Source organism: Aedes albopictus, chromosome 3 (assembly GCF_035046485.1).
Source record: "Aedes albopictus strain Foshan chromosome 3, AalbF5, whole genome shotgun sequence".
Taxonomy (NCBI): Eukaryota; Metazoa; Arthropoda; class Insecta; order Diptera; family Culicidae; genus Aedes; species Aedes albopictus.
Genome location: NC_085138.1, coordinates 253,979,108 through 254,004,250, shown reverse-complemented (window position 1 = coordinate 254,004,250; position 25,143 = coordinate 253,979,108). Strand labels below are relative to the sequence as shown.

Genomic DNA, 25,143 nt, shown 5'->3' with positions numbered 1-25,143 from the left:
TTTGTTCAGAGTTAGATACTGTACGTGCCTAACTCTATACAAAATTTTAAATCAATCGGTTTGAAATTGACTTAATTATAGCGGCAAGTGCCCAAAATAGGTACACCTGCCCAAATGGTACAAGACCCTATGTAGAAATATTTTCTGATAGAAAGCTAGCACATCTCATCATGATACATGGTACAATAGTAGATATATTTTACCGTATCAACCGTTTCCGCGCCGCACCATCTGCACAATGTCACCGCCAAGGTCAACGCATTTCCCCCCTTTGCCCTCGCACGACCAAGGAAATATAACACGAATAGACAGGAATAGACATGCTTTACCTTCCCATCTAGCAATAATTTAAGAAAACGCACCAAACCCGCAAAATAATATTGTCATAACAATCACGCGAATGCAATCTTTCATTCACACTGAATCTAAAATTTGATTCGTGTGTGAACGTTCGCGTAATGATCCATTGAATCACGGCCCAACCGAAGAACCACGATCGACATGATTCCATTGCTTCGGTGCCATTCTCTTTATGCAATCTCTTTCTGCAGTTCATTTGTATTGAGACTCGGTGGAGTTCATTGGAACGGTTTGATCCAACCGTGAGCGAACGATACAAAGCAATCAAAACAAAGAGCGCAGTTGGCAAGATGAATGTGAGTGAATGAATTTTCCCGTGCCTGTCTGGAAGCATCCCAGGATTCATGAAGCAACCTAGAAGTGTCCTGAAAACCATCCAGAAGAATTCCCGAAGAATCCCTGAAGTATTCTGGAGTATTCTGGAAGCATCCCAGTAAGATTCTGGAAGCAACTTAGAACGAATCTGCAAAAATCCTATAAGGAATCTAGAAGCATCCCGAAAGAAGTCTGGAAGCATCCCAGAAGGATTTGGAAAGCATCCTAGAAGGAATCTGGAAGAATACAAGAAGAGTTCATTAAACATTCTTAAAAAAAAAAACAAGAAGCATACCAGAAACATTCTAGAAGCAACCTAGAAGATTCCTAAAAGCAACTCAGAAGCATTCTGGAAGCATCCCAGACGGGTTTTTAAAGTATCCTAGAATAAATCTGGAATAATTCCTGAAATCCTCCGGAAACAACCTAGAGAAAATCTGAGAGTATCCCTGAAGAACTCGGGAAGCATTTATAAAAAAAAATCTGGAAGCATCGTAGAAGTATTCTAGAAGGATTTTAGAAGCATTCTTGATTCATACCTGAAGCATACCTGAAGGATTCTGGAAGCATCCCAGAAGAAATCTGGCAGTATCCTAGAAGAAATCTGGGAGCATCCCAGAAGGAATCTGAAAGTATCCCAGGTGAACTCGGGAAGCATCTGAAAAGAAATCCGGAAGCATCCCTGAAAAATTATGCGAGCAACCTCGAAGAATTCTGAAAGCAACTCAGAAGGGTTCTGGAAGCATCCCAGAAAGAATCTGAATGTGACACGGAAGAAATCTGGAAGCATCCCAGAAGGATTCTAGATTGTGGAAGCGTCCCACAATAAACCTGAAAGCTTCTCAGAATGAATCTGGGAGCAACCTAGAAGAATTCTGAAAGCTATTCAGAAGGATTCTAAATGTATCCTAGAAAGAATGTGGAAGCATCCTAGATGGAATCTGGAAGTATCCCATTGGACCTAGGGAAGCATCCCAAAGCAAACTGGAAGCATCCCAGAAAGATTCTTGAAGCAACCTAGAAGAAATTTAAAGAAAACCAGGAGGATTCTAGAAGCATCCCAGAAGGAACCTGAAAGCATACCAGAAGCATTCTGGGAGCATCCCATAAGGAATCTGGAAACATCTCAGAAGTATTTTGGAAGTAACCCAGAAGGATTCTTGACCCAACCTAGAAGAATTCTGGAAGCATCCCTGAGGGATTCCGGAAGATTCCGGATTGCTGTTTAGTGGCCACCAATACAGTTTTGGTCAACCTGAATGCTCTTGATTGTGCATTTTGTATCATTTATCAAGCTGTGGCATAATTTAGATGTTCGTAGTAGAGGTATTCAGGGTAACCCGGAATTAGAACTGGGCAGATCCTACCTTCTATCTGGCCAGGGTTATCTGATATGACTTCATTCTTTAAAATAGATGTTTACAGAGTTACTTTTCATACGTCAATTCATAGGTCAATAGGTGTGAATGTAATGTAAATGTCTCTCAGAGTAAGTGTTCTGTATATCCACTTATACGGATGTTCCGGGTTGTTCCGGATTGTTCCAAAGCGACAATTGAACCACAATATGCAATTGATATTATCCGGAACGCGATTTACTTCTGGTTTGCGGTTTCAAAGTAAATATCTGGTGTGAAAGTATTCTTTGATGAGAATGGTTTGCTTTCCGTAAGGAACTCGGGTTGATTCCGGCCCTCTAGCTGGCCAGGATGAGGCCTCCGGTTAACGAGACCGCCATCAATCGATTCAGCACACTTTTTCCATGTGAGAATGGTCTCAGTCGTTGGCAAAACCCGGTACCCAGGTGAGAAAATGTATTTAGGCGGGTTTTGGGTTCATTTTTTTCCACTGTGCGCTGTGTTAACCCGTTGTGGAACGCTTATGCGTGTATGACGGATGATCATATTGCTTTACCCGTGGTTTTCCCTGTCCCATCCTTTTTTCATTCCCTTCTCCCTCAGGTAAATGATGAATAGGCTCGTGTTCTCGGCGGCGGCACAAGTTTCCCAAATGGAGGAGAACGTGCCTCTAAACCCAATCTACTGATACCTGATGCTGATACAAATGACTTAGTAACTCAGTTCGTGCCTACATATAGTCAAAGCGGTAAACGCGCGGGTTTTTAGCACGACCATGTGAGTTCAATTCCTGTTTGGTCCAGGAAGCGGTCAAATTTGCCCAAACTGACGGTATAACTACCAACAACGCCTAGAGTGTATTCCACGGGCGGATGCAGCCAATAATGAAGTTTTCCGTGCACTGAGTGAGTATGGCTGTGGTGGAACAAAGCAGCTAAGAATTACTGAGTGACGCGAGGCGTCTTCCGTAAACGCTCGTCGATCGCTGCACCTCGTATGGGACGGGCACTTATAGGTTTCATTTGAGGGGTCGTTTTTTTTCTAAGTCTCGAAGAATCGGTGCTGCATTGTGGGCCCCAAAGTATCCCCCGCCACGCAACGGCGGCGATGATGACGACCGGGCTATGGGCACACTTTTTTTTTGCTGGTAGGATTGCTGCACCTCATTCGGATGCAGCGCATGTATGGTAAGGTGAATTGCAGAGATAAAAAGGTTGCTTTTTTGCTCATTTGGCTTCCTGCTTCGGTCATCGAATCGGGTCGTCGTCGTCGTCGTCGGGAGGGAGATGGGTTAATTAGTGAACCATGTTTGCCGCGCGGTGGGATGCAACTTATAATGGGAATGGGACGGACCTTCGAATGATGACTTTCCGTTCACAAAGCACACACGGTTTTGCGTAGACGATCCTACCTATATTGTATGGAAGTACATGCGACAGTCAGCGAAGTGGTCGAAGAATGTTACCTGCAACAAAAAAGAGAAGAAAGAAAACTAATTAGCATAAATTAACACTTCCTATAGGTGTATGAGGGTATTAACTGTGAGAAGGTGGCATTGCACTGGTGATAATTTGGGTAAAGGTCAGTTCGTACAAAGGCAATTCACATGATTTCTGTGCAATAAAATGGTTAGCATGTTCAGTAAAAAGATCACGTTCCGAAAACCGTGATTGAATAAGGTGAAGTGAGTTGATCTTCAACATTATTAAAGTTCATAGCAATACAAGCTGAATGTGACGGGTTCAATTCCTGGTAGTTCCAGAAATTGTTCCTTGATTGGAGCATAGAGGTTCTTCGTGCCTGCCACACGATATACAAATGCAAAATGGCCATTGGCAGAAGAAGCATCGTTCAAGAAGCATCGAAGAAGAATAAGAGTTGCATAGAATATAAAAGAAAGATGTTTATTTCTCTTATGTGCTGCATGCATCTGGTCACCCTACACCTCAGGAAAACCAGGTAATAAATCTTTTCAACTGCAGTAGCACCTTTTTGCGGTGGCGAATCACATCTTGGATCTTGGAAGTGCACCGAACTCGGCGATGCCACCCAAAGATGGGCGTTTGGTACATATACCGTTCGCTCGCTTTATGACATCAGTGGCTTTTGATCCTTGGGTCGTGATTGGCGGCGGAAGTGAGTGATCCCAGACTCCGCCACAGCCAACAGCAGCAGCAGTGCATATACCACTACACTGCTTGGAGGGTGGTCGTCTGAGAGATCGTAAATCTTCTAGCCGACCCCACACACGAAATACGCGATTCGTTTTTAATGGATGTTCTCACGCGGGGCACATCCAGCCTTTGGCCGCCGAGGAAAAGTGCAATCTAATATCCACATTTAATTTATCTATGATTTCCTAGAAAGGTTAGGAAACTCGAGCGCAAATGTACCTTTGTAACCACGTCACAATTCATGAAACGTAGAACCATACCGCACGCCGGCCGTCTACGTATGTATCTGGTGGTGTTCCCAATTTGAACGAATTAAGATCGAGAAACCGACCGCCAACACGAAACAAGAACACAAAAAAGAGCGGATGTTTTATGTGTACCTTGTCCTATATTCGGAGGAACCTTGTGTTTTTGTACGGATGACGGTAACGTATACAGTGATAGACATTCGTTTAGCCGAGACCAAAAAAAGAGTCAGGAAACTAATACAAAAGATTTTATGATAAAACTTTTTATCGTAGTGATAGTATATCTAGTACTGTTTTATAAAAATGTGATACATTAAACTTACATATACACTGAAACAAAACCGAGGGTAAAAACCCATCAAATGTCATTTTTTGCCTAGACATTCGTTTAGCCGAGGTAAATGAAAAATTCGTTTTCAATAGATTTTTTGCAATTTCTTGAGTATATTTCGAGGATAAACTCCCAGGCATTTAGTTTATGACGTGTTAGCAAGATAATTGACCTTAAAAGTTTATTTATTTATGAAATTCAGAGAAATATTGTAAAAAAAATGTCCCGATAAGGAGAAGCGACGATAAACAAATTTATTTAAGAAAAATGATTTCTGTAAACACTCAAACGTAAGCTAGATTAGCAGTTTCGAAAATATGGCACAGAATTATTGTTAGAAATGTTCAAATTATTGCATAAAATGTCATGAAAAAATAGAGTATATTGGTTTTTGGATGGTTAAACTTTAAAATGGGATTGATAAAAGCTAAAATAAATAGTTCTGCATTGAAATAAAGACGTGCCCTAATGCCTGTGGAGTATACCTGTTTGATACTAGCATTACTAAATGAGTTAGAAGACTGCAAAGTGAAAGAACTGCAAGAAGTGTCTGATTTTTTGTATCCTGTTTATTCAAAAGCAGATGCTCATACAAAAATGCAAGATATGGTCAAACAATTGGCTTATTTCATTCAATGTGAAGAAATATATTATAAATGAGTCTTAGTTGTGAACCACATTCATTTTTAACATAATTTATTTGAAAAGAATGTCTAAATTATGAAACAAGTAGTTCATGCTAGAAATTTGAATACTTTCGGTGCCATTTCTCGAAATATGAGCCGTCCAATGTATATTATTTAAGCCAGAATACAGTCTAGAAGATATTGGGAGCTATTAGAAGACGTAATAGTAGTAAACGCTGTGGTTTATGCATGTGAAACCATCATATTTCATCAAAACAATACTTAAATACGTGATTTTTTAATGGTTTGCGTTATTTTTTTCTGTTAAAAACATTTTTTCCGTAAATTTTCAACCTGTTTTGGTCATGAAACTTTCATTAGATTCTTTTGAAACACTTCCGATAAAAATAACTACATCAAATCTCAATTTGGAAACATTTACAATATTATGATATATTTATATGAGATGCATGCAAAATTAATATGGCAACACTTCCAAAAACGATCTAATTTATGATTTACAAGTCGATCTATAATGCAGATCACCATACAAAATGGCTTTGTTGGATATTTTTCGAAATTTGATAGTTTTTTATTATGGAATTCTAAAAATTGTACAATTCGGCTAAACGAATGTCTAAGCAAAAAATGACATTTGAAGGGTTTTTACCCTCGTTTTTGTTTCAGTGTATATGTAAGTGTGATGTATCACATTTTTATAAAGCAGTACTAGATATACTATCACTACGATAAAAAAGTTTTATCATAAAATCTTTTGTATGAGTTTCCTGACACTTTTTTGAAAATTTTTTAGCCTCGGCTAAACGAATGTCTATCACTGTATGTATCTCTATACCTACTGCATACAGCACCACCGACCGTCTTTGTGTTTGAACGGAGAGCTTCGTTCCGGGCAAGTGTGATTCATCTATCCTCCGTCTCCAAGTGCACTGGTTTGGTGGCGGTTGAGAACGTGAGCATTCGAAATTACGATATAATGTTTTCCACGTGATTAGGCAGATTTTTGTTGGGATATTTATGCAGACAACAGTTTTTCCAACAATCTTATACAATACGAAAGTAGTCACATTGATCTATTTAGGACCCGCCCACCAACTACGGAGACACTAAAGAGGGGGAAGGTTTCTGACCCGATTTTACGTTCCATAAAAATAAGAAAACTTTATATGGGTCTCCAGTTAGCCTAGTGGTTAAAGCTATGGATTGCCAATCCGGAGACGGCAGGTTCGATTCCCGTTCCGGTCGGGAAAATTTTCTCGACTCCCTGGGCATAGTGTATCATTGTCCTTGCCTCACAATATACAAATTTATGCAATGGCAGGCAAAGAAAGACCTTCAATTAATAACTGTGGAAGTGCTCAAAGAACACTAAATTGAAGCGAGGGAGGCCAAGTCCCAGAGGAGACGTAGAGTCACAGAGAAGAAGAAGATATGGACAAAAGTCTACGAGGGGAGGGGGTCTGGGATGGCCAAAATGAGTCTACCTAATTTATGGACAGCGCCAGTGCTATTAAGTAACTCAGTCAATTTCAAAACATTTGACATGATAGTACATGGCAAGATACTGTTATTCTAAGTTACTTCCTGAGTTACCACCTTTGCAGATCAAACATTTTATTTCAATTTCCAGTATGAGAATACTCTTCTTAAAAGCATATCTTTTCTCAAATTCCACGATTTTTTGCACTCTTTTAAACATAAAATTGCATAAATTGTTTCTTACATCTTTATTTTAATATTGGGAATTGATTCTTACTAAAATCTGTATATATACAAACATTTTTTTTTCTTTCATAAAAATCTTCTTCATTGTATTGGAAACTTCTCCTAAATATAAGCACCCACGTTTTCATTCAATTTTTATCCTCTCTCATAAATAAAAGATAGCATGAGTTTTCTTTGTTTTGCGCCCTTTTACATGCAAACATCTTTATAAGTGGCACTTCTTCCAGAAAATCATTCAGATAGCAAAATCATTCCTCATCCAAGGATTCCTTTAGAAATTTCCCAAGGAAAATATGCATGGATTACTTTTGGAATTCCGCCACGAATTCGTCAAATATGGCTTCAATGATTTCTTCAAAAATCCTTCTAGAAATTCCTCCAGAAATTTCTTGAAGGATTTCTTCAGGAAATGTTCCATAGATTTCCTTGTAATCCTTCAGTGGATAACTGCAGAAAATTCTCGAATGGTTCCTTCATTAATTCCGGCGTCTTTTAGGTTGTCTTTCACGTTTTCTATTATAAATTCTTGAATCTTTCTTCAAAAATTCTTCTATGGATTTTTCAAGAATTTTTTTTCAAGGACTCCTTTATAAATGCCCTTAAAATGTTTCCCAGGTATCCCTTTTAGGGTTAAGGAACCAGTACCCTATATGAGTATGAAAAAATCCTTAAAGATTTTTTTAATAGCTTGCTGCAGTAATTCCATTGTGAATTTCTGCAGAGATTCCGTCAAGCATTCATCTAGAGATTTCACCAGACATTTCTTCGAGGATTTGTACTGGAATATCTTTGAAGGCTCCTGCAGTGATGGTTCCAGTGATTTTTTTCTCCAGAGATCTTTTAAGATATTTCTTGAGGGATTTCTCCATGTATTACTTCCAGAATTCCGCTAGAGATTGTTCCAATAGTTTAATATTGATTTCCCTAGAGATTATTAAAAAAGTATTCCAGGATTTGCTTAAAAAAATGTACAAAAAACCCTTTGAAGTTACCCAAGTATTGCTTCTATAGATAGTCCAAAAACTACAGCAGACATGGATTTTTTTCAATTTGTTTTTATCCAGGGATTCCTACACAAATTCGTCCAGGAATTCTATGAGAAAGCTCTCCTGAGATTCCCTTACGAACTCCTCATGTGATAGCTTCCGGGTTCCTCATGGGGTTTCTTAAGAAATTTTTCGAGGAACTCACCCAGAAATGCTTTTTGTTATTCTATCAGGAACAACTACAGGGATTATTTTGAAAATGCCTTCAAGAACTCTTCTTGGGATGCCTTCAGGAACTCCTCCAGGAACTGTTTAGAGATTCCCTTAGGAATTCGTCTTGGGATTGCTTCCGAGATTCCTTCTATAGTTTCTTCAGAAACTCCTCCAGGGTTTCCTTCAAGAGTTCCTTGATACTCTTTATAGGATCTGTTGACGCGCCAGTGAATACTGGTCACCCTAAATATTGTAATGCAATCATTGACTGAATAGATAGTAAAAGATTGCAATTACAAAGGAGTAAGTAGCGACAAAGTTGATAGAGTTAAAGTTGTTTTCTGTTATTGAACGATTTGAAACCAAGTTTGAAGTGTATAACCGCACTGATAAATGTGAGTAGGATAATTTGTCAAATGAATATCTCATTTAATAATTTTATAATAAAGATAAGTTTTTTTCAGTTCAAGCTGATCATCAAAAAACATCGTTCGATCTGCTTTGAAACCCAGTGGCCTGTTTGAGTTGGTTGAATCATCTCAGCCATCTAAAAATTCTCCAGGGATTCGTCCAGGAATTCCTCTAAGAATTTCTCAAGAGATTCCTTCTGGTATTCCTCCCGAGATTCCAGCAGCAATTTCTCCTGGGATTCCTTCAGGAATACTTCCCTTAATTCTACTAAGAGATCTTCCAGAGATTCCTCCAGGGTTTTTCTCTAGGGGTTCCTCCAGGCATTCCTTCAGGAATTCTCCTAGGGAATCCTCTAGGGATTGCTCTAGGAATTCCTCCTGGCATATTTCCACAGATTCCTCCAGGATTTCGTTCAGGGACTTCTCTAGAAATACCTTCAAGAATTCTACTAGGAATTACCTCAGGAATTCCTTCAAAAATTTCGCCATGAACTCCGCCACAAATTCCCCCAGGAATTGATCCAGGAATTCCATCAAATATTACTACGGCAATTTTCCCACGAATTCCTCCAGGCATTCCTCCAGGAGTTCATCCAGGCATTCCTCCAGGATTTCGACCAAGAATTACCCTAGGTTTTACTTTAGGAATTCCTGCAGGAATTTTTCCAGGAATTTCTCCTCCAGGGATTCGTCCAGAGATTCTTCCAGAGATTCCTCCAGGGATTTCTTCAGAAATCCGTCAGCAACTGCTTCAGGAACTTACCAGGGATTCTACTAAGAATTCTTCCATAGATTCCTCCGAAGATTTCGCCAATCCTAAAATTCCTCCAGGAATTCCTCAAGAAATCCACTGGGAATTCCTCTAGGGATTTCTTTAGTTTTTGTTTGCTGGAATTCCTGCCAGAATTTCTCTAGAGATTTATTCAGGGATTGCTCCAGGAATTCCTACTGGGATTCCGCCTAAAATATGTGCAGAAGTTCCTCCTGGCATTCCTCCTGAGGTTCCTCCAGAAATTTCTCTAAGCATTCCTCAAGGAACTTTTCAAGAGGTTTCTTCAAAAATTTCTCCAGCGATTCCTCCCAGAATTCCTCTAGAGTTTACTCCAGGAAATCTTCCAGGGATTTCTGTAGGAATTCATCTAGCAATAGCTCTGGAAATTCTTCCAGAGATCCCTGCCAGAGTTCCATCAAGAATTCATCTAGAAATTCATCCAGGGATTGCACCCGGTATTCCTCCAGGAATTCCTCCAGGAAACCCTCCAATTATTCCTTCAGAAATTCCACCAACAATTAATCCAGGGATTCCGCCAGAAGAAAATTATCCAGAGATTCTTTCCATAATGGCTGCAGGAATTCCTCTAGAGATTTATCCAGGAATTTCTCCAAGGATCGGTCCAGGAGTTCTTTCAGGGATTGCTCCATGAATTCCTCTAGTGATTCCTTTAGAAATTCCTCTAGAGATATTTTCACAAATTTATTCAGGGGCTCGGTCAGAAATTTCAGCAATCCGTCCATATTTTTAAGTGTAGAATTAGCATTAGTTAAAATACACAGAAAAAAAAAAAAACAAAAAAAAATATTTTTTTTCTGGAATTCACCCAGGATTTTCTCCATGATTACCTGAAGATGGCTGGCAATCGCCCAGGATGAAGATCTTTCAATTTGGCCCCTTGGGTGCTCAGGACTGAAAGTAGTAGTGAATAAGTACTCTTGGAAACATTCTATGGACTTCCTCAGACTTTTTTCCATCCATCCGGGGCTTTTTTCGGAATACTTTCCACCGACTATGTCATGTATTCATCAAAGAAAACCTTCAAAATTATTATAATAAATTTGTCCCGGGATTCCTAAAAAATCACATAGAAATTCCTTTTGTAATTTCATCAAGGATTCCATTTTAAAATATTCCATGAATTCTACCCCAAATTGCTCTATGAGTTTGTTTGGAAATCCCTCCAGGCATTCTTTCGGAACATCTACCCCAAAATTTTTCATTAAATGCTTTCAGTCATGCCTACAACGGTTCCTTCAGAAATTCTTCCAGGCAGTGTTTCAGAAATTACTCCAGGGTTTCCTTCATATATTCTCTCAAGAATTTCTTCAGAGACTTTTCCATGGTTTCTTCAAAAATTCTTTCAGAAATCTTTCCAGAATACCTCTGGGAATAATTTATTAATTTCCGCAAACAACAGCAATAATGTTTGTTGAGTTATTTTTATGAAGTTTTAGCCTTTTAGTTAATGCACCTTTTTTATGTCCTGCATAAAAAGAGGAATAGCTACTCAAAACCACTATTGTGCTTTAGAAAATGTAACAATGACGGTGAATATGGCCATTGTGACCTGGGCGTGTTTATAGAGAAGAACAAAGGGAGGTTGTAGGGGCGTTTCAGGGGGCCCCAAGAGATTTTAGCGGGGTACCAAAAGATCTCAGGGACGTTTCAAAAGGAGTAATGAGGTTACAAATGCGTTCAAGGAGGTCTGAGACGCTTCAGCGAAACTAAGAGGCGTTTCGAAGGCTTTCAGGGAGTCTCAGAAGCGTTTAAGGGGGTTTGAGGGCAATTCCAGGGGGCCTCAAACGCGTTTCTAGCAGTCCTAAGGGGTTAAAGAGGAGTACCAAAGGGACTCAAGAGCGATTCAGGGTGGGCTCCCGGAAATCTCAGGGGCGTTTCAAAAGGGTCCCTGGGGTTTTCAGTTGGCACTGGAAGGTCTCAGCTGCGTGGAAGAGGCTATCAGAGGTTTTACGCCCCTAAGATCTTTTAGTACCCCCTGGAATCCCCTGAAACAGCCTTGACCTCCTCTGGAACTCATCTGGAACCCCTGAGACCGCTTGAAGCGTTCTTGATCGTATGTCATATGTACATACTTTTGTCAGGGGGTTGAAGAAGGGCCTGAATCAACATCCCAGCATTCGATTCAACATGGCGTCCAATGTTTTGGTTTTTATTGCTTTGTTCATGGCAAAAATGCGCTTAAAACATCGAAACTGTTTCTCTGCTACATATAATATCGTGCAAAGTGAAAAACAAAGAAAAACAATCATCAAAAGCAACAATTTCGCTTGAAATGTGTAATCTCCGAAACAAGCACTAGCAACACACGAGCCACACACCCGAAAATCAGGAGCAAGTTACGGTAAACCGACCAGAAAGTGGATATCAAAACGCGACGTACCAAAAACGATGTTGGTAAGGGCGGCGATGTACCGAGTTCGACAGCTGTGTCACCCCACTAACTTTTGTAGAGCATATATGCTGCTAGGGAAAGTTTGCAAGGAGCATTAAAGGCGCTTCAAGTGGTCTCAGGGGGTTCTAGATGAGTTCCAGAGGGCCTCAAGGGTGTTCCAGGAGGATTCATGAGGTACCAAGAAATCTCAGGGGCGTTTCAAGGTGATACTGGGAGATTTCATGGGGGTTTCCGGGGAACTCACGGGCGTTTCAAGGGGTCTCAGGGGCTTTTCATGGGGACTCATGAGCGTTTTAGGGGAGTCTCAAAGACATTTCTGAAGGTCTCAGGGGTGTGCATGAGGTCCCAAGGGTCTTTGGGGCTCTTCATATTATTGAAACGCTCATCAGCTGAGCGGCTACTGAGATCATGGTTTGGGCAGTTGTCGTACTTGCGCGCCTGTGATCTGATCATGCTCTCTATCATGCGCCTCTACATTTTTTCTTTCACGATGGAAGATAGCTCGCGAGGATCGCTGCAGCTCTTACAGATAGCATGATTACCCCTGGATGTTCTCATTGTGGACCCAACATCTTTCCCCAAATTGAATCTAATAAACGCGTTTAGCATTCTTCCCCATTTCGTCCAAAAATGCCATCACAGTCTTCCTAATCCAGCTAACGGCTACTATCGAACAAAGTCGGCTATTACGACGCCATCATCGCGGCGCTGATGCCTGCCGCGCGCCGTCGTCATCGCGCAATTTGGAGGTTATTTGCTTACTCTGCGTTTGCACCGCGATTCGCATCATCATACGTGCATCGTCAAAAACACGCGGATTATTACTTGCCAAAACCTCTCTAGGTACCTATATGTCGGTAGGAAGGTATTCGCCGAAATGCTGAATCTCAGTCAGACAGAGCGCACCGCACAGTAGGTACAGGGGATACTCAAAATAACTGGGACAGGTAAAATTTTCACTTTTCAAAAAATGTTCAACTCGCTGTAACTTTTCGAAAAGTGCATCAAATATTCTCAATTTTTTACTGTAAGTTCATCAACTAGTTGTGTATCAGTGGTTCAAATTTGGAAAAGATCGGGTTATTCTTCACGAAGATATAATGATTCTTGAAAAGGGTATAATTATTCGATAGCCAACTTTGAGCTTTTATATCTCCGGATTCAATGAACTGATTGCAATGAAATTTTGACCATTCATGACTTATATGATGAACTCTTAAAAACGTTTAACTTAACTTTAAATTTTTAACAAGAGAAAAAGTTATAAAGATTTCATTCATTTCACGATTTTTTAGTAAATTCATCAATTTCTAATATGCATCCCATTACTTTTTCAATTTATTAGCGGCTATGTTGTAACTTTCCTTCAAAACACATTTATATATAAGTCATTTAGAGGGAAATTAATTGAACTATAATTTGCATCTTGAATTTTGAAACTATGTTGAAGTTTTGGATAATTTGGTGTTTTATTAGAAAAATAATCCAATCGTTATAATTTTCTTCCGTGTTAAGAATTTTAAGTTAAGTCAAAGGTTTGTCATAGCTCATTATACAAGTCATGAATGGTCCAAATTTCATTGCATTCGATTCATTGAATCCGGAGATATAACAGCTCAAAGTTGGCTATCGGATAATTTTACCTTTTTCTAGAATCTTTATAACTCCGTGGACAATGGTCCGATCTTCTCCAAAATTGGACTTCTGATACACAACTAGTTGATGAACTTACAGTAAAAAATTGAGAATATTTGATGCACTTTTCGAAAAGTTACAGCGAGTTGAACATTTTTTGAAAAGTGAAAATTTTACCTGTCCCAGTTATTTTGAGTAACCCCTGTATGTAGTCAGGCAGCCAACAAAAAGCCTGGCCTGGTTCATGCACTCGGGGGGCGGCAAAGTACGCGGCGGCGGCGATGGGGAAGAGGTTTCCCACTCTGGTCAAGGTGGCGGCCGGCCCGGGTCCGGGTCTGACTGCATCGAAGGCCAATGACCTGGACCGCCGCCGCTGCCACCACGACTTCCACCGCTTCAGGGCTCGCCTCGCCTGCCTTTGCCACCCGTCTGCTGTGAGTGCTGGTTCTGCTTCTGCTGCTGCTGCCGCTGAGTCCACAATTCGATTCGATTGCATCGCTCGCTGCTGGCTGGCTTGGCTGACTGCAGACGCACACTAATGAACAGATTTATTCACTCCGTGAGCTCGTTTTTTTTCTGTTGTCCGTCGTTTGCGTGTTTGGTATAGCCAGAGTGGTGGTCTTTGTTGGAGTTGAACCCGCATCATCAACATCATCGCCGTCGCCCGCCGGATGCATGGGGTGGTAAAGGCGCGGCGGGTGGCAGACCGGCAATGGATGTATGTCATGAATTTCGATGTTGTTTTTCGCGTTTGTTGTGTTGATCAGCGCGTTGCACGTCGTTCGTTGTTGTCGATGCACTTTTTTCGCGTTGTTTGTTTTTATACCTTGTTTTTCGCTAATTGTGGATATTTGTTTTCAACTCGTGCTCGCTCTATATGGAACGGTTGTAGGTTGTAGGATGCCTAGAACTGCGAGTTAAATTTGCCATCTAGGTGATTTGCAGAGGAATGGTTGAAGTCATCATGAAGCGAAGTGACCAGATTCGGTTTGAATCTTAAAAAAAAAACTTTTAAATTATTCTGCTGGGAAGACTAAAGATGTTAAAACATTCACTCTTTATGTCTTTAGCGTACCGTATGCGTGATAATGTTTGCACCATCGTACAAATAAGGTACCCATATCGCCTGTACACACAATGTCTTGGTTTTTATTGCATGTACTTAAGGACTGTTCATTTTATAAAGAGGACACCTTATTTGTGTGATATCTTTTTTATTTTTCAATAAAATCATTACCAGTTTTTTGCATAAACTTCCATAGCTATTCTACAGTGTAGGAAAAATATAACATTATACAAATTGTCCTTAGTGATGGAACTGGAGCGGTTTTCGTTAAAACTCAGTAAAAACCAATTTCTCAAAATTTTACATAACTTTCCACATACATAACTTTTAAATTTTTATGAACTTTTCAATGTGTTGGGATCTAATACTATTCTACTAAAGGTAGAACGTAATAGTTGGTCAATGATAATGCACCAAGCATTATACAGCTTGATATAGTAAGTTGCCTTGTTATCAATGAAATTGATAAAACATACTTATTTAAGTCCAGTGATGCAATAACACTACGGATTCAGTTCAAAATTTGTCCAGTATAGAAGAGATTCGCATTCTAAATTATACCGAAGAAAAATATGCTTTAAAGTACATTCTTCATCATAAATTTTATCCTTAATTATGGCCATAGTGAAAAATTTCATATTTTTTTGCCCCATAAATGCAAGTTTTCGATTCTAGAGAAGCTTTTTATTAATTATTTTCAGCAAGTCTTGATCCTATGTGATTATATACCTTATTTGAAAATAACTACATGTAAAGTTTTATTTTCGACATCATTGTTATGTTGTATTTGCAATGGGTTACATTGTTACTTAGAATAACCTTCAAAGAACGAAGCTGTTTTTCCTCCGGTAACTGCCATGAAGCACAGTAACCAAGCCAACAATGCTATCAAGAAGCGGTTTTCTGCATTTGAAATTGCATTAGTAGTACTTTCGGCTTGATCCATTGAAAACATTCAAAATTTAGTATTCTCATATTTTTTGTTTAACAAATAAATTTTGTTCTGAAAATCGAGACCAACTTGTAACTTTAATATCTCAACAACTAATATTCCGATTAGGTCTATATTTTGCCAGAATATGTATCACTCATACTGCTGCAGTATGGCAAACACTTTTATGAAATTAAAAACGATACACCGATGTTTTACAGTAATTTTGTGTTTATCTTTAGTTTTTGGGGATCGAAAAATTGACCTCTCCTAACACTTTGCCACATTTCTATGAAGTCCAACAATTTTAACCCAATTTTATTATAGTTATTATCTGCTAATATAATGTACTAAACAACCAACCAAGGCTGCTCAAATTTGAACTACGCGTTTTCTTTTTATAGCCTTGCAAAGTTGTCCTCTTTATAAAATGAACAGTCCTTAAGCTCTAACTCATATCACAGTAGGTTGCGGGTAAAAAATCCGATTTCTTAAGTTTAAAATTTGCACCATGTAGGGGTAGCAGCGGTAGTCGGGACATTTCAGGAGTGTTCAGGAGAACCGTAAAACAGTCTTAGACCGAAAAAAAGCAAGGGCAACTATTCCCGAAGGTGTCCACTGGTCGTCCAAGGTTAACATGGATTAAGAAAGCTATCGCTGCCACCAAAAATAAGATTTGGGTGAATTATATGCGCTCAATGAGAAAAATGGCAAAGAAACGCGAAATCAGCGACTTAACGGCATGGCATATCGAAAAGGAAAATTACGGTGGCCTTTATGATCCTTCGACCATAGAAAAAAACTTACATTATTACCAATGGCATCCAGGAGCTACGAGTAGCGCCATATAAGAAAGTCTTGAATTTGCCCGAACGCAACCTCCGTTTTTTCGATTGCGTTGCGTTGCGTTGCGTAGTAACGGAGTAATTCGTAGATTGCATACTGAAAGTTGTCATGTTAAAACTTTAATTACTTCTATTCTAATTGCTTATGGAATGCTGTTTGGGAAGGAACAGCTATCCAATCAGAGGTTGAAGTAAAAAAGACATGAGAACTTCCATTGCCGGCCACGCCCATCTTCTCCGTTACAAGGATAGGAAAGGATATGATGATATGACACCTACTTACAAGAGGTCAGCGACTCACCGACACTCCCATAAGTGTCAAGGAGTTGGATATTTGGAATGGGTTGAATGGGGAATCACTATAAGCAAGTGTTGCGGCAAGGTTCAGATTAAGTGAGTGTATTTGAGTAGCTCATGTAGATGTGTTGGTGTGAGTGTATGTGCTTTAGTGTATTAAAACACCAACGTTGGGAGTGACGTAGCTAAGAGATTTTGTCACTCCATGGGCCTTTCTGCTTCGGGGATGGGGCACAGGCATTTACACTGTGTCCTGGCTAACAAGCCTAGGCTTAAGCGCCATTACTCGCTCTCTGAAACGATAAGAAATACGTTATGTGGATGGGAGGGGATAATAGGGAATGGAAGATATCTATTTATCGAGATGCCAGCGACTCACCGATGCCCTCGTAAATTGAAAGGAGATTGGATTTTGGTACGGGAATGGTCTGGAATTCAGTATGGTTAAGCAATGCGATTGGGTTTTTATGAAATTGCAAACAATAGCTCACTAAAAAATCTGTTCCACATCGGAACAAACTTACCAAATTATCTGGTTGTACATCGTCGTCTGAAGCACACCAAATTTCCTGTCCCTAAATAAATTGCCGGGAGGAAACTAACACACTTGCGCCGACCGAAAGTTTTCACGAAACTAACTTGAGGTAGAGAAGCGAGAATGATTTTTCACCACCGGAGATGCAATCTGCCAGGAGAATCCGACCGAGAATCTTCATGGAACTCACTTAATTTCAATTTAAAAAAAGCTTAAATCTCTGAAATTCACCAAGATCACAGCATATTAAATTAAATGAAACTCGAAAAAAATGACGGATAATGCGAGAAAAATCGTGGCGAAAAATCAAAAATAAAATTCAAAATAAAAATAATAAAAAAACTATCACTACTCTCGCGCACATGCTGCTCCACATTCGACTCTGGGTAGAAAATGTCGTGGATAGGAAAAATCAAAATACTACGAATGCGACCACGATCAAAAAAATATTTTCACTTATTCGAACTTGTTTAGCGAACCGACTACGTCACCATTGCCATGTTTTCATGTTGGACCAAGAAGGCACGGATTGGAAAAAAAGGAACTACGGGACGAACGTGGATTAAAAAATGCTCACCCTTATTGAAACCTCTTCCGCACGCTGATTCCGGTCGGCTTCTTGGTGTTAAAAGGAACAAACTTACTGAATTATCCACATGAAAATTTGACTGTACAGCCCACCTTCCTGCAGCTCGTCTGTTACTCAGCAGCAATGAAGAACGTGTTCCTAAATCCGCAGTAATTTCCGCTGATGGCATTTGTTTCACATTAGGACTAATTTTCACACATTTTAAATACATGTTTTATAACTCAGTTGAATTTCCACATTCAAATGTACAATACCTACAACTTAAAAGTTTATGAGGAGCACGAAAAAAACACGGCACGTGACATTTTTGCGTCCGTCTTTTCCGCAACCTCCGTTTTTTTCGATTTCCGAAAAACTATCGATCCGTACCAAATTCCATAATCAATAGTTATTATAAATTTTGTTTGTGTGCCAATGTCTACACCATTATGCAATGTCAAAATAAAAAAATAAATTCAAAAATTGTTAATCTTAAGTTTGACACTACCACGGATACTTTTCGACATTTGCGCGTGGACAAATCACGAGCTAGGTTGCCACTTAGTCATTATGCAAGTGTAAAACTAAGAAAATCAACACTTTTTATTCACAGCCTACTAGGATATGAGTAATAGCTTAAATGCCTGCAAATAAAACCAATACATTGCCTTCACAAGTCAAACTGGAATTTTATTTGACGATGGTGCAAACATTATCACGCATACGGTATAAGTATGTTAAAAGCATAAGTCTAGGCAGCACCTTAAAGTTTCGTTTCCTCCAAATCTCCATACAGTCAGGTCTTCTTTAAGACAATCCCACCCATTTTACGCCCACTGTAATTTCTCAGCTGAAATATTCACGAAGGTAATGCAAGAAATTTATTGGCCTATTTCGAAGGAATCGCTCACGAAATGAGCAAGCGTTTGATTTCTTGATCCAAGTATGGAGCTGATAAGAAACGTCAAATCAAACGGTCAAGAAAAAGTAATGCACTGAATGTAAATTACTTAAGCGATTCCGTTTGAGGTCCGTACTTAGCATAACATGGACATTGGACAAGGCAACGACTACCGTGCACTCCCATGTGTTTCTCAATCTCCGTGGAAACACATGACGGATAACAAAATGAATAGAAAACATTTATTGCAAGTACGAAAAAGTAAGTACCGCAAGTTACCAATTTTCATTGGAAAATCAAAGCAATTTCTTTATGCAAATATATCTTGACTTCATTCACGAGATGAACAAGCTCCGGATTAAAAATTTCGTTAAAAGAAGAATAATATGATCTGTGATAATAATCGGGGTGATACAAAAATTATGTCAAGCAAAAATCGACCTTTTTCAACCCCCCTCCCCCCTATGTCACACTTTTTGTATGGGACCTCAATATTTTTTGTAAGGGTCGTCACGCTCAGCAACCCCCCCCCCCCCTAAAAGCGTGACGTAATTTGTGTACGGCCCCATCTGGGCAATTCATAAGAATTAGCATGCTTACCATTTTGTGATGCCAAAAGGGATTCTTTTACACAAAGTTGTTGTGTGTTCCGTTTGTGCCAACACGGTTCGCAATTTTCAGTTGACAAAAAAACGGAATAATTTTTTCCACAATATATTTTGCAACAATGAACTGAAAGTTTTACTATAAAACATATTCCTAATGGCGTCTTGGTTGCACAGCATACATTTTATAGTTTTTAACTGACGCCGACAAGAGGTTTTCGCCACATTTTTGTGATTTCACATTTGAATATTTCGTTGAACGCAAGAGTGACGCATATTACAGTTCCAGTCGATGCAGGTACGACGTTTTCAAGAATGACACACTTCATGGAATGATCAATCTCCTGCAACGTGATTGCGATATCTTAACAAAGAAGGAAAGCGATCCTCCACGAGTATTTTTTGAGATTTCTCCAGGTATCTCATCACAGATTCATATTAAAGTTTCTTCTAGGATACTTTAAGGACATCTTGAATTTGTCTTTGTAATCACTTGGAAGCACGTAGGATTCCTCAAGACGTTTCTTTTCGATGCCCTCTAGAGTGTCTCGTACCGCTAGGTTATCTACTGGAATTCGATGAGATTTTTTCTAGAAAAGAGTTTCTGGCCCCTTTGGATTTATTCAGCAGTTGCATCTCGGATTAACCCAGATGTCCCATTTTAATTTTCTTCTGGAGTTCATTCGGGAACTGTTTTAATAATTATATTGGTAATAGAAATTCATTAAGAAAATCATTCTGGGTTTTAACCAAGACGTTCTCTTGAAATTTATGCAAGAGATATTTTGAAAGAATTACCAAGACTTTACTTCCACAATTCCTACAGGAGTACCTCCGATTCCCTAAAACTTCCTGCGGGAATTCTTCCAAGCTTATTTAAATCGCTCCCGAAAATTTCTTTCTGATACCTACTCCTCCAAGAGTTTCTTCTGGGGTTCCTCCAAAAGTTTTTCTACGATATCATCAATAGTTTCTTCTGGGATTCTTTAGAGGGATTCCTGCAGAAGTTCCTTTGGTATCTATTTATGCACAGCAAGAATTGCTTCTGGAATTTTGATTTCTTTTTGGGCATCCTCCAAGAGTTAATTCTAGGAATCCTCCAGGAGTTCTCTGTAAACTATCCAGAAATTCCTCCTGGGAACCCTGCTGTTGTTCTTTACAAAATTCTTCTGGGAGTTATTTCTTCGAATTCACCCGAAGTTCCTCCTGAGAGTTCTAACTAGTTCCTTGTGTGAACCCTTCGGAAGCTTTTTTGGGAACCCTGCAGAAGGTCCATCTGGAAATCTTGCAGGAGTTTTTTTTTTCAAGAAATCCTTCAAGAGCTCCTTGTGGGAAATCTTCAAGATTGATGGAATTCTCTTAAGGGGTTATGATGTTAGGCTCGTGAGTGCAAACTTTTTTAAGGGGGGATAGAGGACCATGAATGGTGAAAAAAATTGTTCTTCGCATATGGTTCAACTCTCAACCGTTACGTAGTTATTGAACTTTCCATGTTTTGTACTATTATTGCCTTAACTAGCTATAACTCGAAATGGTCAAACTTATTGCAGTTTTTAACCCTTATTCGAAAGAAGATTAAATTGTCTATCAAATGACAACTTTGAATCGATTGGTAAAATAGCTCAAAAGTGGTTTATTTTATTTTGTTTTTGTCAATTATCTTTGAAAAACGCGTAATAAATAAAAATTCTTTCTAAGGAAAAGTTGTGGCCCCTGTTCCACTCTACAATTCGTTCTTTGACTTTAATTTGAATTTTAATTTAAGCATTTTTTAAAGATATTGTCGAAAACAACTTAAAACACACTACTTTTGAGCTATTTTGCTCCAGAAAACTTAGTTATTTAACTAAACCAATCGATTCAAAGATGTCATTTGATAGATAATTCAATAATCTTTTGAATAAGGGTAAAAAAAAAACTGCGATAAGTTGAAGCATTTTCAAGCTATAACCAGTTAAGGCAGTAATGCTGTTGGGGGTGGAAGCTCAGGTAAAATATTATCTCCTGGGCGCCCATTAAAAACACCACCCCCGGCGAAGACTGACGCTTGAGCCTAGCTATTTAGCACTGTAGTTGGAGGAAATGCTAATGCAGAACCCGTAGCTTCCGGGAAGGTAAGCCCAGCTCCCTGGGTTAGTGGGTTGGTGTCAGGCCCTGCGAGCCAGCCGTAAAAAGACTAGCACCGAAAAATCAACAAGAGAAGAATGCGAACCGATACCAATGGTGACGACAACAGCGACGAAAAGGGATTTGCGATTGGAAGTTCGGTACGTGGAACTGCAGATCTCTCAACTTCATCGGGAGCACCCGCATACTCGCCGATACTGAAGGACCGCGGGTTCGGAATCGTAGCGCTGCAGGAGGTGTGTTGGACAGGATCTATGGTGCGAACGTTTAGAGGTAATCATACCATCTACCAGAGTTCCGGCAACACACGTGAGCTGGGAACAGCTTTTATAGTGATGGGCGACATGCAGAGGCGCGTGATCGGTTGGTGGTCGATCGACGAAAGAATGTGCAGGTTGAGGATCAAGGGCCGATTCTTCAACATTAGCATAATAAACGTGCACAGCCCTCACTCCGGAAGCACTGATGATGACAAAGACGCATTTTACAGGCAGCTCGAACGCGAGCACGATCGCTGCCCCCCACCACGACGTCAAGATCATCATAGGAGATTTGAACGCTCAGGTAGGCCAGAAGGAGGAATTCAGACCGACGATTGGTAAGTTCAGCGCCCACCAGCTGACGAACGAAAATGGCCTACGCCTCATCGATTTCGCCGCCTCCAAGAACATGACCATTCGTAGCACCTTCTTCCAGCACAGCCTCCCGTATCGTTACACCTGGAGATCACCACAACAAACGGAATAGCAAATCGACCACGATCTGATTGATGGACGGCACATCTCCGACATTATCGACGTCAGGACCTATCGTTGCGCTAATATCGACTCTGATCACTACCTGGTGATGGTTAAACTGCGCCCAAAACTCTCCGTTATTAACAATGTACAGTACCAGCGGCCGCCCCGGTACGATCTAGAGCGACTGAAGCAACCGAATGTCGTTACCGCATACGCACAGAATGTCGAGGCAGCGTTGTCGGGCGAGGGTGTGCGTGATGTGGCCCCTCTAGAGCACTGCTGGAGTACAGTCAAAGCAGCCATCAACAACGCAGCCAAAAGCACCATCGGGTACGTGGAACGGAGTCGACGAAACGATTGGTTCGACGAGGAGTGCAGAGCGGTTCTGGAGGAGAAGGACGCAACGCGGGCGGTAATGCTGCAGCATGGAACCCGACAAAATGTGGAGCGATACAGACAGAAGCGGAAGCAGCAGTCCCGTCTCTTCCGGGAGAAAAAGCGCCGCCTGGAAGAAGCGGAGTGCGAGGAAATGGAACTGCTGTGCCGTTCACAAGAAACACGTAAGTTCTACCAGAAGCTCAACGCAACCCGCAAAGGCTACGTGCCGTAAACCGAAATCTGCAGGGATAAGGACGGGAGCCTCCTGACGGACAAACGTGAGGTTATCGAAAGGTGGAAGCAGCACTTCGACGATCACCAGAATGGCGAAGAGAATGTAGGCAGCGGAGGAAATGACTATGTTGGTGCAGCAGAGGACGGGAACGAACCAACTCCCACGCTGAGGGAAGTTAAGGATGCCATCCACCAGCGGCTGGTAAGGACGGTATCGCAGCAGAACTCATCAAGATGGGCCCGGAAAAGTTGGCCACCTGTCTGCATCAGTTAGTAATCAAGATCTGGAAAACCGAACAGCTACCGGAGGAGTGGAAGGAAGGGATAATCTGTCCCATCCACAATAAAGGCGACGAGTTAATGTGTGAGAACTTTCGAGCGATCACCATTTTGAATACCGCCTAAAAAGTGCTATCCCAGATCATCTTCCGTCGTCTTTCACCTAAAGTAAATGAGTTCGTGGGAAGTTACCAAGCCGGTTTCATCGAAGGCCGGTCGACAACGGACCAGATCGCCGTACGGCAAATCCTACAGAAATGCCGTGACTACCAGGTCCCAACGCATCACCTGTTCATTGGCTTCAAGGCGGCATACGACAGTGTCGACCGCACAGAGCTATGGAAAATTATGGACGAGAACAGCTTTCCCGGGAAGCTTACCAGACTGATAAGAGCAACGATGGACGGTGTGCAGAACAGCGTAAGAATTTCGGGTAAACTATCCAGTTCATTCGAATCTCGACGGGGACTACGACAAGGTGATGGACTTTCCTGCCTACTATTCAACATCGCCCTGGAAGGTGTTATGCGACGAGCCGGGCTCAACAGCCGGGGTACGATCTTCACGAAATCTGGCCAATTTGTCTGTTTTGCGGATGACATGGATATTATTGCTAGAACATTTGGAACGGTGGCAGAACTGTACACCCGCCTGAAACTTGAAGCAACAAAGGTCGGACTGGTGGTGAATGCGGCTAAGAAAAAGTACATGCTAGTAGTAGGTGGGACTGAGCGAGACAGGACAAGCCTTGGCAGCATGTTTATTTCATGTTTAAATCCCACGAGTCGCATGGGAAAGAAGGTCCACCACGTCAGAGCCCTGTATTAACGCAGTAAGGGACAGCTTACTGTGGGGGTGCCTAGGTACCCCACAGGCTCCAATAAAGATCGAGCATCTTTTTCACCCCTCGATCACTCATTCCTCGGCACGGGTCGCTTGACACCTTGGATTGGGGTTTAGTAGTCCTATTCTTAGCCGGCAACTACGCGGCTGACTCGCAAGCGGGGGGATTCATCAGACCGCGGGACTGTAATCCCTGCTGCCCCTAGGGTGCCCCAACTTGCCCCCATATGAATGTACAAATCATAGTTCCTCTCTTGAACGACTACATTTTACTATCGTTCTGTATGTATAACTGGCTGATACGCCTCAAGGACGAAAGGAAGACAACTACATTTTCTATGCTACCTTCTTCAAACTTAAATTTCAGACATAAGACGCGGCAATTGTGAAACATTATTTTGCTGACGATAAGCCCATTTGTAACCATTAACTTCCAACTTCCAACCATCGCCGATTGTTTGCGTAATCTTGGTGCAATTTACCAACTAATTGCAATTGCATCCACTCACAACAACGAGAAAAAAAAAACGATTTCCTTGAACTTTTAATCAAAAACCCCATCCAATATTGCAGTTGCGCGAGCTAATGTTTGCCCCACGAAACTGCAACGGGCCGAACCCTACGCAGCGTTTTTTTTTCTGCTTCGCGGCCAAAGTTGCAACTCAAGCAATCTTCTGCGTCGACTGGAGTAGCATGCTGCTCAGTCCTAATAACGAATCCGGTTTCCGTCCCGCTTCGAGCCTCGAGCGCGTTTGGCTGCTTGCTGACTGGCTTGCCCGAGCAAGCAGGGCAAATTAATTGCAATCAAAGTGCAAAATTGCAACTCTCCGGAGGAGCAGCCCCGTCCCTGTGAACCGGCGAAGACCTGCCTGCGCTGGACACGGGTGGGCAAAAATTAGCCACCTCACCACGAGCGATTGCACGGCGGCGATGACGACGACGACGCAGACGGGCCATTTAAGTTTTTTTTCGCTCTCGTCGTCTTAGAGGTATTCTACTCAAGGTAATTTCGCATTCTGCATTCGCATCGCATCGCACGCTGCGAAAATTGCAATTTAATTATTTCTCAACGCTAGAATGATTCCGTAGCCATTGCTGCTAGGCAGTTGCAGCAGTACAGGGCAGCTTTTCGATAGCGTCCGTAGAATGCTAAGCAAGTGCATGAATTCTTATGAGGATTGTAACCGCTCTATTACTCGAACTAAGT

General features: G+C 40.9%; 1 protein-coding gene and 1 long non-coding RNA gene across 3 annotated transcripts in view; both read right to left on the bottom strand.

Moving 5' to 3' along the window:
- LOC109424411 (zinc finger protein jing homolog) overlaps positions 1–25,143 on the bottom strand; it is a 515,341-nt gene that overhangs the window by 163,713 nt on the left and 326,485 nt on the right. The gene's annotated exons all lie outside the window — the stretch shown is intronic.
- LOC134291883 (uncharacterized) lies at positions 15,731–18,979 on the bottom strand. Its single transcript, XR_009999324.1, has 2 exons — positions 18,180–18,979; positions 15,731–16,463 (listed from the first exon to the last, which is right to left on the bottom strand). It is a non-coding gene; the product is annotated as an uncharacterized LOC134291883 (long non-coding RNA).